The 15,000-nt window shown below is 58.8% G+C and overlaps 1 non-coding gene across 1 annotated transcript in view; it reads left to right on the top strand.

Moving 5' to 3' along the window:
- Positions 1-14,970: 14,970 nt before the first annotated feature.
- Positions 14,971-15,000, top strand: part of LOC147038586 (18S ribosomal RNA) — a 1,907-nt gene continuing 1,877 nt past the window's right edge. Inside the window, exon 1 of the ribosomal RNA XR_015063773.1 lies at positions 14,971-15,000. This exon is cut by the window's right edge and continues 1,877 nt beyond it. This is a non-coding gene — a ribosomal RNA (18S ribosomal RNA).

Here is a 15,000-nt window from a genome sequence, read left to right as displayed (position 1 = left end):
ACCAGAGCTCCATAGCTCCATAGCACCAGAGCTCCATACTTCCAGAGCTCCATAGCTCCATAGCTCCATAGCACCAGAGCTCCAGAGCTCCATAGCACCAGAGCTCCATAGCTCCATAGCACCAGAGCTCCATAGCACCAGAGCTCCATAGCTCCATAGCACCAGAGCTCCATAGCTCCATAGCTCCAGCCTGGGTGGCTGGTGGCTCCATAGCTCCATACTTCCATAGCTCCAGTCAGAGAGTTGGCGAAAATTGCACTAAGTGCGAAAGCCCATTCATTTACAACGGCGTGTCCACAAGGCGGCGACATTTCCCCGTTACCGGTGGCTGCGCGGCGGGTGAGTGACAGAGCTTATCCGAGCGGCTGGAACTCTGCGCCGGCGTGGTCGAGCGTGAGGCCTCGGCCCTTTGGCTGCCTGGTACCTAAAACACTTCCATTGATCCAGCCACGGAGGGTGCTGGCTGGTGGCTCCATAGCTCCATAGCTCCATAGCACCAGAGCTCCATAGCTCCATAGCACCAGAGCTCCATAGCTCCATAGCACCAGAGCTCCATAGCTCCATAGCACCAGAGCTCCATAGCTCCATAGCACCAGAGCTCCATACTTCCAGAGCTCCAGGGCTCCATAGCTCCAGGGCTCCATAGCTCCATAGCTCCAGGGCTCCATAGCTCCATACCTCCAGAGCTCCATAGCTCCAGCCTGGGTGGCTGGTGGCTCCATAGCTCCATACTTCCATAGCTCCAGTCAGAGAGTTGGCGAAAATTGCACTAAGTGCGAAAGCCCATTCATTTACAACGGCGTGTCCGCCAGGCGGCGACATTTCCCCGTTACCGGTGGCTGCGCGGCGGGTGAGTGACAGAGCTTATCCGAGCGGCTGGAACTCTGCGCCGGCGTGGTCGAGCGTGAGGCCCCGGCCCTTTGGCTGCCTGGTACCTAAAAGACTTCCATTGATCCAGCCACGGAGGGTGCTGGCTGGTGGCTCCATAGCTCCATACCTCCAGAGCTCCAGAGCTCCATAGCACCAGAGCTCCATAGCTCCATAGCACCAGAGCTCCATAGCACCAGAGCTCCATAGCTCCATAGCACCAGAGCTCCATAGCTCCATAGCACCAGAGCTCCATAGCTCCATAGCACCAGAGCTCCATAGCTCCATAGCTCCATAGCACCAGAGCTCCATAGCTCCATAGCACCAGAGCTCCATAGCTCCATAGCACCAGAGCTCCATAGCTCCATAGCACCAGAGCTCCATAGCTCCATAGCACCAGAGCTCCATAGCTCCATAGCACCAGAGCTCCATAGCTCCATAGCACCAGAGCTCCATAGCTCCATAGCACCAGAGCTCCATAGCTCCATAGCACCAGAGCTCCATAGCTCCATAGCTCCAGGGCTCCATAGCTCCATAGCTCCAGGGCTCCATAGCTCCAGGGCTCCAGGGCTCCATAGCTCCAGGGCTCCATAGCTCCAGGGCTCCAGGGCTCCATAGCTCCATACCTCCAGAGCTCCATACCTCCAGAGCTCCAGAGCTCCATAGCACCAGAGCTCCATGGCTTCAGAGCTCCATAGCACCATAGCTCCATACCTCCAGAGCTCCAGGGCTCCATAGCTCCATAGCTCCATAGCTCCATAGCTCCATACCTCCAGAGCTCCATAGCACCAGAGCTCCATGGCTCCATAGCTCCAGCCTGGGTGGCTGGTGGCTCCATAGCTCCATACTTCCATAGCTCCAGTCAGAGAGTTGGCGAAAATTGCACTAAGTGCGAAAGCCCATTCATTTACAACGGCGTGTCCGCCAGGCGGCGACATTTCCCCGTTACCGGTGGCTGCGCGGCGGGTGAGTGACAGAGCTTATCCGAGCGGCTGGAACTCTGCGCCGGCGTGGTCAAGCGGCTGGCCTCGGTAGTTGAGGTACCAGGGGTGGGGCGGGGAGCTCCAGGCGGGTCTTGTGAGAGAGTGAAGCCGAGCGGCTGGAACTCTCGGCCGGCCTGGTCGAGCGGCTGGCCTCGGTAGTTGAGGTACCAGGGGCGGGCTGGGGAGCTCCAGGCGGGGCTTGTGAGAGAGTGAAGCCGAGCGGCTGGAACTCTGGGCCGGCCTGGTCGAGCGGCTGGCCTCGGTAGTTGAGGTACCAGGGGCGGGCTGGGGAGCTCCAGGCGGGGCTTGTGAGAGAGTGTAGCCGAGCGGCTGGAACTCTGGGCCGGCGTGGTTGAGCAGCATGCCCGCGGAGGTGGCTCTTCCATAGGCAGGGAGGGTGCTGGAGCTCCACACTTCCATAGGCAGGGAGGGTGCTGGAGCTCCACACTTCCATAGGCAGGGAGGGTGCTGGAGCTCCACACTTCCATAGGCAGGGAGGGTGCTGGAGCTCCACACTTCCATAGGCAGGGAGGGTGCTGGAGCTCCACACTTCCATAGGCAGGGAGGGTGCTGGAGCTCCACACTTCCATAGGCAGGGAGGGTGCTGGAGCTCCACACTTCCATAGGCAGGGAGGGTGCTGGAGCTCCACACTTCCATAGGCAGGGAGGGTGCTGGAGCTCCACACTTCCATAGGCAGGGAGGGTGCTGGAGCTCCACACTTCCATAGGCAGGGAGGGTGCTGGAGCTCCACACTTCCATAGGCAGGGAGGGTGCTGGAGCTCCACACTTCCATAGGCAGGGAGGGTGCTGGAGCTCCACACTTCCATAGGCAGGGAGGGTGCTGGAGCTCCACACTTCCATAGGCAGGGAGGGTGCTGGAGCTCCACACTTCCATAGGCAGGGAGGGTGCTGGAGCTCCACACTTCCATAGGCAGGGAGGGTGCTGGAGCTCCACACTTCCATAGGCAGGGAGGGTGCTGGAGCTCCACACTTCCATAGGCAGGGAGGGTGCTGGAGCTCCACACTTCCATAGGCAGGGAGGGTGCTGGAGCTCCACACTTCCATAGGCAGGGAGGGTGCTGGAGCTCCACACTTCCATAGGCAGGGAGGGTGCTGGAGCTCCACACTTCCATAGGCAGGGAGGGTGCTGGAGCTCCACACTTCCATAGGCAGGGAGGGTGCTGGAGCTCCACACTTCCATAGGCAGGGAGGGTGCTGGAGCTCCACACTTCCATAGGCAGGGAGGGTGCTGGAGCTCCACACTTCCATAGGCAGGGAGGGTGCTGGAGCTCCACACTTCCATAGGCAGGGAGGGTGCTGGAGCTCCACACTTCCATAGGCAGGGAGGGTGCTGGAGCTCCACACTTCCATAGGCAGGGAGGGTGCTGGAGCTCCACACTTCCATAGGCAGGGAGGGTGCTGGAGCTCCACACTTCCATAGGCAGGGAGGGTGCTGGAGCTCCACACTTCCATAGGCAGGGAGGGTGCTGGAGCTCCACACTTCCATAGGCAGGGAGGGTGCTGGAGCTCCACACTTCCATAGGCAGGGAGGGTGCTGGAGCTCCACACTTCCATAGGCAGGGAGGGTGCTGGAGCTCCACACTTCCATAGGCAGGGAGGGTGCTGGAGCTCCACACTTCCATAGGCAGGGAGGGTGCTGGAGCTCCACATCCACACTTCCAGCCACTGCATGCTGGCACTTCCACCTTGCTTGCTAAGTCGGCGTGATCTTGCCCAAAAAGTCCCTCCTCACCTCCAGCTGGAAGTGGAAAAAAATCCTCCACCTGCTTGGCCGAGGTTCTGGAAGCCAGCAGCTCGCAGAATGTTGCCAAAGTTTCACTGGAAGGAAAAGAAAAGAGAAGACCGAGTGCGCATTTCACCTACCGCCGAATGTCCACAAGAGGGAAGTGTCACTCCGTCGCAGAATCTGCGCCGACGCACTCGGCACCCTTCGAATTTATGGTGCCGGTGCGGGTGTTCTGGGTGCAAAAAGGCCGCCCAAGTGGTAGAAAAAAATCAGACTTCGTCTCTTAGGTCGAAATTAATGCCAAGTTTTGAAATGCGCTGGCAGGGGTGGACCAGGGCCCGTTAGAAGTGCTTAGCCGAGGTCCTGGAAGCCTAACCCGGCGTGATCTTGTGCAAAAAGCCGCTGCTGAGCTCCAGCTGGAAGTGTAAAAAGAACCGGGCTGGATCAAAAAAAGAACCGGGCGGCCCGTTAAAATTGCTTAGCCGAGGTCCTGGAACCCTAACCCGGCGTGATCTTGTGCAAAAAGCCGCTGCTGAGCTCCAGCTGGAAGTGTAAAAAGAACCGGGCTGGTTCAAAAAAAGAACCGGGCGACCCGTTAGAAGTGCTTAGCCGAGGTCCTGGAAGCCTAACCCGGCGTGATCTTGTGCAAAAAGCCGCTGCTGAGCTCCAGCTGGAAGTGGAAAAAGAACCGGGCTGGATCAAAAAAGAACCGGGCGACCCGTTAAAATTGCTTAGCCGAGGTCCTGGAAGCCTAACACGGCGTGATCTTGTGCAAAAAGCCGCTCCCGAGCTCCAGCTGGAAGTGTAAAAAGAACCGGGCTGGATAAAAAAAAGAACCGGGCTGGATCAAAAAAGAACCGGGCGACCCGTTAAAATTGCTTAGCCGAGGTCCTGGAAGCCTAACACGGCGTGTTCTTGTGCAAAAAGCCGCTCCCGAGCTCCAGCTGGAAGTGTAAAAAGAACCAGGCTGGATAAAAAAAAGAACCGGGCTGGATCAAAAAAGAACCGGGCGACCCGTTAAAATTGCTTAGCCGAGGTCCTGGAAGCCTAACACGGCGTGTTCTTGTGCAAAAAGCCGCTCCCGAGCTCCAGCTGGAAGTGTAAAAAGAACCGGGCTGGATAAAAAAAAGAACCGGGCTGGATCAAAAAAGAACCGGGCGACCCGTTAAAATTGCTTAGCCGAGGTCCTGGAAGCCTAACACGGCGTGAACTTGTGCAAAAAGCCGCTCCCGAGCTCCAGCTGGAAGTGTAAAAAGAACCGGGCTGGATAAAAAAAAGAACCGGGCTGGATCAAAAAAGAACCGGGCGACCCGTTAAAATTGCTTAGCCGAGGTCCTGGAAGCCTAACACGGCGTGATCTTGTGCAAAAAGCCGCTCCCGAGCTCCAGCTGGAAGTGTAAAAAGAACCGGGCTGGATAAAAAAAGAACCGGGCTGGATAAAAAAAAGAACCGGGCGACCCGTTAAAATTGCTTAGCCGAGGTCCTGGAAGCCTAACACGGCGTGATCTTGTGCAAAAAGCCGCTCCAGAGCTCCAGCTGGAAGTGTAAAAAGAACCGGGCTGGATAAAAAAAGAACCGGGCTGGATCAAAAAAGAACCGGGCGGCCCGTTAAAATTGCTTAGCCGAGGTCCTGAAAGCCTAACACGGCGTGATCTTGTGCAAAAAGCCGCTCCAGAGCTCCAGCTGGAAGTGTAAAAAGAACCGGGCTGGATAAAAAAAAGAACCGGGCTGGATCAAAAAAGAACCGGGCGGCCCGTTAAAATTGCTTAGCCGAGGTCCTGGAAGCCTAACACGGCGTGATCTTGTGCAAAAAGCCGCTCCCGAGCTCCAGCTGGAAGTGTAAAAAGAACCGGGCTGGATAAAAAAAAGAACCGGGCTGGATCAAAAAAGAACCGGGCGACCCGTTAAAATTGCTTAGCCGAGGTCCTGGAAGCCTAACCCGGCGTGATCTTGTGCAAAAAGCCGCTCCCGAGCTCCAGCTGGAAGTGTAAAAAGAACCGGGCTGGATAAAAAAAAGAACCGGGCTGGATCAAAAAAGAACCGGGCGACCCGTTAAAATTGCTTAGCCGAGGTCCTGGAAGCCTAACACGGCGTGATCTTGTGCAAATAGCCGCTCCCGAGCTCCAGCTGGAAGTGTAAAAAGAACCAGGCTGGATAAAAAAAAGAACCGGGCTGGATCAAAAAAGAACCGGGCGACCCGTTAAAATTGCTTAGCCGAGGTCCTGGAAGCCTAACCCGGCGTGATCTTGTGCAAAAAGCCGCTCCCGAGCTCCAGCTGGAAGTGTAAAAAGAACCGGGCTGGATAAAAAAAAGAACCGGGCTGGATCAAAAAAGAACCGGGCGACCCGTTAAAATTGCTTAGCCGAGGTCCTGGAAGCCTAACCCGGCGTGATCTTGCCCGAAATTCGGCCTCTATACTTCCATTTTAGGTACCAGGCGCTCATAGTGTGTTGGTCCCACTAGTCAGTGTACTGGTCCCACTCGCTAGTGTACTGGTCCCCCTAGTCAGTGTACTCATCCAGTTACCCCCCGTTTTCCAAAACACCATCGGCACGTATAAGGGGGGGACTCCTGAGAGAGATGAGGTATATGGCAGCGCAACACCAATCCGCTCCGCGCTGGTTCCCATGTCGGCTACGGATGAATAAAACCAGCCTGTCCCCCCTGGAGCTCACGAGACACGGAATTTTTTCTAAGTGCCAACGGCTCTTCCGAGCAAACGTGTCCGCTCCGGCTGGTTCCCCCGTCGGCCTCGAATGACGAAAAATGCCGGTCTCCGCCCGGAGCTCATGACAAACGAAAAATTTTCTAAGTGCCAACGGCACTAGCGAGCGAATGTGTCCGCTCGGCGCTGGTTCCCGGGTCGAACCCGGAAGACGAAAAACGCCGGTCCTCGCCCGGAGCTCATGACAAACGAAAAATTTTCTAAGTGCCAACGGCACTAGCGAGCGAATGTGTCCGCTCGGCGCTGGTTCCCGGGTCGAACCCGGAAGACGGAAAACGCCGGTCTCCGCCCGGAGCTCATGACAAACGAAAAATTTTCTAAGTGCCAACGGCACTAGCGAGCGAATGTGTCCGCTCGGCGCTGGTTCCCGGGTCGGACCCGGAAGACGAAAAACGCCGGTCTCCGCCCGGAGCTCATGACAAACGAAAAATTTTCTAAGTGCCAACGGCACTAGCGAGCGAATGTGTCCGCTCGGCGCTGGTTCCCGGGTCGAACCCGGAAGACGAAAAACGCCGGTCTCCGCCCGGAGCTCATGACAAACGAAAAATTTTCTAAGTGCCAACGGCACTAGCGAGCGAATGTGTCCGCTCGGCGCTGGTTCCCGGGTCGAACCCGGAAGACGAAAAACGCCGGTCTCCGCCCGGAGCTCATGACAAACGAAAAATTTTCTAAGTGCCAACGGCACTAGCGAGCGAATGTGTCCGCTCGGCGCTGGTTCCCGGGTCGAACCCGGAAGACGAAAAACGCCGGTCCTCGCCCGGAGCTCATGACAAACGAAAAATTTTCTAAGTGCCAACGGCACTAGCGAGCGAATGTGTCCGCTCGGTGCTGGTTCCCGGGTCGAACCCGGAAGACGAAAAACGCCGGTCTCCGCCCGGAGCTCATGACAAACGAAAAATTTTCTAAGTGCCAACGGCACTAGCGAGCGAATGTGTCCGCTCGGCGCTGGTTCCCGGGTCGGACCCGGAAGACGAAAAACGCCGGTCCTCGCCTGGAGGTCCCAGCAAAATCGGCGAAAAAACGACTAAGTGTCAACTTTCGAAAAAACGGCTAAGTGTCGACTTTCGAAAAAACGGCTAAGTGTCAACTTTCGAAAAAACGGCTAAGTGTCAACTTTCGAAAAAACGACTAAGTGCCCACGGCTCTGCGGGGCTTGTGAGTCCGCCCCGCGCCGGTTCGGCGGTCGGCCTCAAAAAGCAAAAAATCAGCCTCTCTCCCTGGAGCTCACCAAAAATTTGTCGAAATTTTTCTAAGTTCTCCTCGAGGTACCAGGGGGTGAGGTACCCGGGCTAAGGTGCAGTACCTTTTTTGGTCTTCAGGTGCGCCAGAGTACAATGAAATGGTCCCAGTAGTCAGTGTACTCATCGACTTTCCCCCCGTTTTCCAAAGCACCTCGTTTACGAGTATGGAGGAGATGGTGCTGGTCTCCCCACGGCGTCGGACACGCCGTCCTCGACAGCACAAGGTCGGATAGAAGACCTGGAAAGCGCCGTGGCACGCGCTGGAGGTGGGCACTTTGGCGAAAAAACGACTAAGTGTCAACTTTCGAAAAAACGACTAAGTGTCAACTTTCGAAAAAACGGCTAAGTGTCAACTTTCGAAAAAACGACTAAGTGTCACCTCTCTGAAAAAATGGCAAAGTGTCGCCTCTCTGAAAATTTTCTAAGTGCCCACGGCTCTGCGGGCTCGTGCATCCGAGCCGCGCCGGTTCTGCAACCGGCCTAGAATGACGAAAAATAACGGTCTCCTCCTGGAGCTCAGAGCCAATTGTGGCGAAAAAGTGGCAAAGTGCCCACGGCTCTGCGGGCTCGTGCATCCGACCCGCGCCGGTTCTGCAGCCGGCCTAGAATGACGAAAAATAACGGTCTCCTCCTGGAGCTCACAGCCAACTTGGCAAAAAGTTTCTAAGTGCCCACGGCCCTGCCGAGCTTTGGCGTCCGCCCAGCGCCGGTTCCGCAGTCGGCCTCCAATGACGAAAAATAACGGTCTCCTCCTGGAGCTCACAGCCAACTTGGCAAAAAGTTTCTAAGTGCCCACGGCCCTGCCGAGCTTTGGCGTCCGCTCAGCGCCGGTTCCGCAGTCGGCCTCCTATGACGAAAAATAACGGTCTCCTCCTGGAGCTCACAGCCAACTTGGCAAAAAGTTTCTAAGTGCCCACGGCCCTGCCGAGCTTTGGCGTCCGCCCAGCGCCGGTTCCGCAGTCGGCCTCCAATGACGAAAAATAACGGTCTCCTCCTGGAGCTCACAGCCAACTTGGCAAAAAGTTTCTAAGTGCCCACGGCCCTGCCGAGCTTTGGCGTCCGCTCAGCGCCGGTTCTGCAGCCGGCCTAGAATGACGAAAAATAACGGTCTCCTCCTGGAGCTCACAGCCAACTTGGCAAAAAGTTTCTAAGTGCCCACGGCCCTGCCGAGCTTTGGCGTCCGCCCAGCGCCGGTTCCGCAGTCGGCCTCGAATGACGAAAAATAACGGTCTCCTCCTGGAGCTCACAGCCAACTTGGCAAAAAGTTTCTAAGTGCCCACGGCCCTGCCGAGCTTTGGCGTCCGCTCAGCGCCGGTTCCGCAGTCGGCCTCCTATGACGAAAAATAACGGTCTCCTCCTGGAGCTCACAGCCAACTTGGCAAAAAGTTTCTAAGTGCCCACGGCCCTGCCGAGCTTTGGCGTCCGCCCAGCGCCGGTTCCGCAGTCGGCCTCCAATGACGAAAAATAACGGTCTCCTCCTGGAGCTCACAGCCAACTTGGCAAAAAGTTTCTAAGTGCCCACGGCCCTGCCGAGCTTTGGCGTCCGCTCAGCGCCGGTTCCGCAGTCGGCCTCGAATGACGAAAAATAACGGTCTCCTCCTGGAGCTCACAGCCAACTTGGCAAAAAGTTTCTAAGTGCCCACGGCCCTGCCGAGCTTTGGCGTCCGCTCAGCGCCGGTTCCGCAGTCGGCCTCGAATGACGAAAAATAACGGTCTCCTCCTGGAGCTCACAGCCAACTTGGCAAAAAGTTTCTAAGTGCCCACGGCCCTGCCGAGCTTTGGCGTCCGCCCAGCGCCGGTTCCGCAGTCGGCCTCGAATGACGAAAAATAACGGTCTCCTCCTGGAGCTCACAGCCAACTTGGCAAAAAGTTTCTAAGTGTCACATCTCTGAAAAAACGACTAAGTGTCAACTTTCGAAAAAACGGCTAAGTGTCAACTTTCGAAAAAACGGCAAAGTGTCACATCTCTGAAAAAACGGCTAAGTGTCGACTTTCGAAAAAACGGCTAAGTGTCAACTTTCGAAAAAACGGCAAAGTGTCACATCTCTGAAAAAACGGCTAAGTGTCGACTTTCGAAAAAACGACAGAGTGTCGCCTCTCTGAAAAAACGACTAAGTGTCGACTCTGAGAAAATGGCAAAGTGCCCACGGCTCTGCGGGCTCGTGCATCCGACCCGCGCCGGTTCCCCAGCCGGCCTGAAATAAGGCAAAACCAGCCTCTCCGCCTGGAGCTCAGAGCCAACTTGGCGAATATTTTCTAAGTGCCCACGGCTCTGCGTGGCTACGGCGTCTGCCCAGCGCCGGTTCCTGGGTCGAACCCCGAGGACGAGGAATGCCGGTCTCCGCCTGGAGGTCCCAGCTTAATCGGCGAAAATTTTCTAAGTGCCCACGGCTCTGCCGGGCTCGTGCATCCGACCCGCGCCGGTTCCCCAGCCGGCCTGAAATAAGGCAAAACCAGGCTCTCCCCCTGGAGCTCAGAGCCAATTGTGGCGAAAAAACGACTAAGTGTCAACTTTCGAAAAAACGACTAAGTGTCAACTTTCCAAAAAAACGGCTAAGTGTCGACTTTCGAAAAAACGGCTAAGTGTCAACTTTCGAAAAAACGACTAAGTGTCGCCTCTGAAAAAACGACTAAGTGTCGCCTCTCTGAAAAAACGACTAAGTGCCCACGGCTCTGCGGGGCTTGTGAGTCCGCCCCGCGCCGGTTCGGCGGTCGGCCTCAAAAAGCGAAAAATCAGCCTCTCTCCCTGGAGCTCACCAAAAATTTGTCGAAATTTTTCTAAGTTCTCCTCGAGGTACCAGGGGGTGAGGTACCCGGGCTAAGGTGCAGTACCTTTTTTGGTCTTCAGGTGCGCCAGAGTACAATGAAATGGTCCCAGTAGTCAGTGTACTCATCGACTTTCCCCCCGTTTTCCAAAGCACCCCGTTTACGAGTATGGAGGAGATGGTGCTGGTCTCCCCACGGCGTCGGACACGCCGTCCTCGACAGCACAAGGTCGGATAGAAGACCTGAAAAGCGCCGTGGCACGCGCTGGAGGTGTCACTGTGGCGAAAAAGTGACTAAGTGTCAACTTTCGAAAAAACGGCTAAGTGTCAACTTTCGAAAAAACGGCTAAGTGTCAACTTTCGAAAAAACTGCTAAGTGTCAACTTTCGAAAAAACGACTAAGTGTCGCCTCTCTGAAAAAACGGCAAAGTGTCAACTTTCGAAAAAACGACTAAGTGTCAACTTTCGAAAAAACGACTAAGTGTCACCTCTCTGAAAAAATGGCAAAGTGTCAACTGCGAATGTGGTGGTGCATGGAAGGAAGTGGAGGACGGCCGCCTCCTTAAACACAGGCCGAAGAGGAGCGTCAGGGCCGGCTCCTTAAACACGGACCGAGTGTCGCCCTTAACACAGACCAAGCGGAGGACGGCCGCCTCCCTAAATACAGGCCGAACCGGAGCGCGAGGGCCGCTCCTTAAACACGGACCGAGTGTCGCCCTTAACACAGACCAAGGGGAGGACGGCCGCCTCCTTAAACACAGGCCGGAGAGGAGCGTCAGGGCCAGGCTCCTCAAACATGGACCGAGTGTCGCCCTTAACACAGACCAAGGGGAGGACGGCCGCCTCCTTAAACACAGGCCGGAGAGGAGCGTCAGGGCCAGGCTCCTCAAACATGGACCGAGTGTCGCCCTTAACACAGACCAAGGGGAGGACGGCCGCCTCCTTAAACACAGGCCGGAGAGGAGCGTCAGGGCCAGGCTCCTCAAACATGGACCGAGTGTCGCCCTTAACACAGACCAAGGGGAGGACGGCCGCCTCCTTAAACACAGGCCGGAGAGGAGCGTCAGGGCCAGGCTCCTCAAACATGGACCGAGTGTCGCCCTTAACACGGACCAAGGGGAGGACGGCCGCCTCCTTAAACACAGGCCGGAGAGGAGCGTCAGGGCCAGGCTCCTCAAACATGGACCGAGTGTCGCCCTTAACACGGACCAAGGGGAGGACGGCCGCCTCCTTAAACACAGGCCGGAGAGGAGCGTCAGGGCCAGGCTCCTCAAACATGGACCGAGTGTCGCCCTTAACACAGACCAAGGGGAGGACGGCCGCCTCCTTAAACACAGGCCGGAGAGGAGCGTCAGGGCCAGGCTCCTCAAACATGGACCGAGTGTCGCCCTTAACACGGACCAAGGGGAGGACGGCCGCCTCCTTAAACACAGGCCGGAGAGGAGCGTCAGGGCCAGGCTCCTCAAACATGGACCGAGTGTCGCCCTTAACACGGACCAAGGGGAGGACGGCCGCCTCCTTAAACACAGGCCGGAGAGGAGCGTCAGGGCCAGGCTCCTCAAACATGGACAGAGTGTCGCCCTTAACACAGACCAAGCGGAGGACGGCCGCCTCCCTAAATACAGGCCGAACCGGAGCGCGAGTGTCGCTCCTTAAACACGGACCGAGTGGAGGACGGCCGCCTCCTTAAACACAGGCCGAACAAAATGACACAAAGTGTCAACTGCGAATGTTGTCCATCCAAGGAAGGAGCGTGATGCCCGGCCGGCTCCTTAAACACAGGCCGAGAGTCGCCCCGGACGGTCCGCCTCGCGGCGCCCGTCTGCTCGGATAAAATGACACAAAGTGTCAACTACGAATGTTGTCCATCCAAGGAGGGAGCGTGATGCCCGGCCGGCTCCGAAAACACAGGCCGAGAGTCGCCCCGGACGGTCCGCCTCGCGGCGCCCGTCTGCTCGGATAAAATGACACAAAGTGTCAACTGCGAATGTTGTCCATCCAAGGAAGGAGCGTGATGCCCGGCCGGCTCCTTAAACACAGGCCGAGAGTCGCCCCGGACGGTCCGCCTCGCGGCGCCCGCCCGCTCGGATAAAATGACACAAAGTGTCAACTACGAATGTTGTCCATCCAAGGAAGGAGCGTGATGCCCGGCCGGCTCCTTAAACACAGGCCGAGAGTCGCCCCGGACGGTCCGCCTCGCGGCGCCCGTCTGCTCGGATAAAATGACACAAAGTGTCAACTACGAATGTTGTCCATCCAAGGAGGGAGCGTGATGCCCGGCCGGCTCCGAAAACACAGGCCGAGAGTCGCCCCGGACGGTCCGCCTCGCGGCGCCCGTCTGCTCGGATAAAATGACACAAAGTGTCAACTGCGAATGTTGTCCATCCAAGGAAGGAGCGTGATGCCCGGCCGGCTCCTTAAACACAGGCCGAGAGTCGCCCCGGACGGTCCGCCTCGCGGCGCCCGCCCGCTCGGATAAAATGACACAAAGTGTCAACTACGAATGTTGTCCATCCAAGGAGGGAGCGTGAGGCCCGGCCGGCTCCGAAAACACAGGCCGAGAGTCGCCCCGGACGGTCCGCCTCTCGAGGCGCCCGCCCGCTCGGATAAAATGACACAAAGTGTCAACTACGAATGTTGTCCATCCAAGGAGGGAGCGTGAGGCCCGGCCGGCTCCGAAAACACAGGCCGAGAGTCGCCCCGGACGGTCCGCCTCTCGAGGCGCCCGCCCGCTCGGATAAAATGACACAAAGTGTCAACTACGAATGTTGTCCATCCAAGGAGGGAGCGTGATGCCCGGCCGGCTCCGAAAACACAGGCCGAGATTCGACCCCGGACGGGCCGTCTTCTCCCGGCGCCCGCCCGCGTACGCCCCCCATCCCCGGTCGCCCGTCTGCTCCCGGCGGGCCTCCGAGTACCCCCTCACCCAACTGACCGACTGGCACTCATGACCCGCCTTGGTAGGGCCTCCATCGGCCTCGGCTCGTCCGACGTCGGGTGGACGGTTCCTACCCACTGCGGGTCGCACTCTAGCGCCCCGGCCGCCGCGTGAGCGTGCGCTCCCCGCGCCGCCCCGCAGGCCCCGGCGCGACCGTACTGCGGCGAGACCGAGACGACCCGGTTTGGCATCCATCCCACCTAGCCACGATCCACGGAGGCCGAGCGAGCGGCTGAGTGTCGGGCGCCGCGCGTGCGAGCGTCCGCCGGCCGCGCCGGTCCTTCCGCGAATGTCGTTTCTCAAACCCTCCGGCTTGATAGCGGCGGCACCACGGGAAGCCGTCCACACACACCGTCCGACCTCTATCCGAAAAGCCTTCCCGACCAACCGCGGTCGCGGGGGCGTCTGTCGCTCCGCATCGGGGGGGCGTATGGCTTCCGCGCTACGCGCTGCGGGCTCGGGGGGGCCGCAACGGCTGAGTCTGACTCGGCCGGGGCGCAGCTTCCCTCCCGGCAGTCAGCAATAGTGCCGATCGCGCCTGCCACCAGCCCCCTCCCCGACGGGTTCGTCGGCGCCGGCTGGCCGCCGTCCGCCTTCGTTCCCCGAGGGTTCCCAACCAGCGCCGATCCAACTCCGCATCCTGGCCGCACGCAGTGCGTGCCTCGCGCGGGTAAGTCGCCGGCGCAGCGCCGCAGCTCCCGACCCCCGCGTACGGGAATAGTTGAGGGCCTCAGCGGGCCGCACCGACCGAGTCCGACTCGGGCCGGGGCGCAGATTCCCGCTTGGGTGACCGAACGTTCTCTGCTCGGGCCGGAGGGCCGACGCCCGTCCCCCCCCGTCGTCCCCCACGGACCGCCTCCGAGGCCACTTCGCACGGCTCATCCTCGGCTCCCTACCAATGCTTAATCGATGGGGCCGCCCGGCCGGATTCGCGCCACCCTGTCCACCGCGAGTCTCCCCAGACTAACCCGAGTTACCGCCCAGCTCGCCTAACCTTGCACTCGCTCTGCCAAACGGTCGTGTAGTCGGCGGGCCGTCCTACGGGTCGCCCTCCCTCCCCAAACGCGCGGCGGGATAGCGGCAAGGCGGCGGCGGCGGCCAGCGGCGTCGGGGCGCTCGCACCGGAGAAGAGGCGTCTTACGAGGCCGGGCGCAGCTCCCTCTCGTTTACTTGCTGAGTAGCGGCGCTCGAAGGTTCCGCGGCGAGCGCGGCTCATCCCATTGAATGTCCCTGCACCAGGCTCCATCGAAGGGCCGCCCGGCCGGATTCGCACCCCCCTGTCCACCGCGAAGTCCCCTCGACTAACCCGAGTTACCGCCCAGTTCGCCTAACCTTGCATCGCCCCGCCAAACGAGCGAGTTGTCGGCCGTCCTGCGGGTCGCCACCGGCCCCAAACGTGCGGAGGGATAGCGGCAAGGCGGCGGCGGCGGCCAGCGGCGTCGGGGTCGACCTAGCACCGGAGAAGAGGTGTCTTACGAGGCCGGGCGCAGCTCCTCTCGTTTAGGGGTCCGCGAGGGTCGCATTCGAGGTTCCGCGTCCTCGGCTTCGGCTGCGCCGGGTCCAGCCCGATCCATCTCACCCCGCGGCAGCCTCAGACCACCTAGAGCCCCCGCGAACCGCGGCCGGCGTCCGGAAAACAGTCGCGCGAGCCCCCGCTCCGGCGGGCCGGCGAGCGAGAGGCGCTACCCAGCCACCCTCTCTCCTACCTGGTTGATCCTGCCAGTAGCATATGC

Source organism: Syngnathus leptorhynchus, unplaced genomic scaffold (genome assembly GCF_054491065.1).
Source record: "Syngnathus leptorhynchus isolate UIUO unplaced genomic scaffold, UIUO_Slep HiC_scaffold_46, whole genome shotgun sequence".
NCBI classification, from domain to species: domain Eukaryota; kingdom Metazoa; phylum Chordata; class Actinopteri; order Syngnathiformes; family Syngnathidae; genus Syngnathus; species Syngnathus leptorhynchus.
Note: the sequence above shows the minus strand (reverse complement) of the source record. Positions and strands in the feature narration are given on the sequence as shown.